Genomic DNA, 2,138 nt, shown 5'->3' with positions numbered 1-2,138 from the left:
GGATGATGCGAAGAAGGGAGGATCCGGCGCCCGTTTGCCCGAGAGCTGCAATCTGGACCAGGAAGACCCAGGACGCGGCCCAAATACAATACCTGACGGGAAGCAGTCCAACCGGCCTCATTCCTATTGAATCTTTTTGTTGTTTAGCCCCCCCAAAAGAATTGAAGAATTGGTATACACAAATATAAATAATTCTGCTATTAATCGTTGCATAAATATAAATAAATAATAATAAACATACTAAGTATTCCTATAAGAAAGTTTTCATATTCTTTACAACTAAGCAAAATATTTGTACGCTGCATCGCGCGAGTCACTACACTAGTATTTAATTAATTTTAGTAATAACTATGAATATCAAACTAATAGGGGGGTAAGAATGAATGCACGGAATATTATCTTAAATTATGACTCAGTTTGATTTCAATATCGAATTTTCATAAGTTTAATTTATATTATATATATTTTAATTCATTTTATTAATTTCCTTGGATCCCGATCCGTTAGCTCATATCAAACCCGGTTTAAGAGTCATAAGAACACATGCATGGAGAACTTGCAAGTCCTTTAACTGTCGAGAAAATTAATGCTTCAAAGAGTGAAAAAAAGAGAAAAAAAAAAAAATTAAATAAATGAGGAGAGCCCCGTCCTCTCTTATTGTACTAGCGTAGTAACCCGTACGATGCGACGGATAGATAATTAGAAAAAATATAAAAAACATCGATAAAAAAAAAAAAAAGGAAAAGAAAATAGCGATAAAACAGGCGATAATGAGGGGTGGAATTCATTTTGCCGTAGAACGAAAATAACAGCCGAAGGAAGAGGAAGAGGAAGGACTTTAGCTGGTTCGGGTGGAGCACACACTCAAAAATGAAGGAAAAGTTGCCATGTGGCAACTTTAGAAAAAATAATGTATAAATAAATAATAAATAAAATAAAATAAAATAATATATATATGATTGATAATTGAAGTTTTTTTTCGAATTATTATAATTATTTAACATGTAATGCAAGTTGGCCGAGTAATGAATGATATGAATCAATTGGTTTGGTTCGGTCTAATAAAGCAGACTGGTTCAAGCAAAGAAAGAGGGCACCAGTTTGATTCAGGCAAACAAAAAACAAGAAACATGAGCCGGTTTAGTGTAGAGACCTCACTCAACCATATTTGGTTCAAGCAAAAAAAGGTGAAATTATTTGGAGGACTTGAGCCGATTCAGGATGGGATTCATACTCGACAATTCGATTCGGTTCAACTAAAGAAAAATAACCGGTGGAGCCCACACCCAACAACATTAAAACTTGTATTGCCATGTGGCAAGTTTTTCCAAAAATAATGTAAAGTAATAATAATAGATAATAGATAATAGATAATAGATGTCTCCTAAATAAATTTTCCCTCCAGTACAATCTTAAGATTTGAACGGAAAACTTCTATACTAAATCATAGCTTTAATATTAAAATACGGAGTACATAAAATGGCTTGGTCAAATTATCTAATGAGATCTCATTGAGACAATCCTCACCAAAGTCACGCTCGCGAAAAGAATAAGAGCACCAAAGGAGAAGAAGGGTTAAAAAAACGAAAATATAGGACTAACAATCCAATTAGAGTTCATGTTCATGTCCATGCTAATAAAGTTGGTTAATCTCTCATAGATGCCTACTATGCTTATGCTTTTCTATGATAAAAAAGAAGGAAAACCACAATTAACTATTCTGCAGTATAATGCATTTTCATTTTGCTACTCCGTAATTTGAAAAGTGTCACTCTATTAATTATACAATGATTTTTTTTTTTTTTTCACCATAAGAACTTATAGTTAAAAAAGATAGTAAAATTAATACAATTTGCGTGCAAACCGTAAGGTACGTAGTAAAGTGGTACAATTTGTAAACCGTATGATGGTAAAAAGTAAATATTGTAGTAAAGTGGTACAATTTGTAAACCGTATGATGGTAAAAAGTAAATATTACTATTCTAACTTATTTACTATATTTCCCCATGGTTTGTGTCTATATTATATTACCATTTAATTTAACGATGTATTCTTGCAATGAAATAAAAGTAAAATTACAGAAGAGTTAGAGATGTCAATGGTCGGATTCGGGACGAATTTTCAAAAATCCGAACCCG

This window comes from Ananas comosus, linkage group 7 (assembly GCF_001540865.1).
Source record: "Ananas comosus cultivar F153 linkage group 7, ASM154086v1, whole genome shotgun sequence".
NCBI classification, from domain to species: Eukaryota; Viridiplantae; Streptophyta; class Magnoliopsida; order Poales; family Bromeliaceae; genus Ananas; species Ananas comosus.
This window is presented reverse-complemented; position numbering follows the sequence as displayed.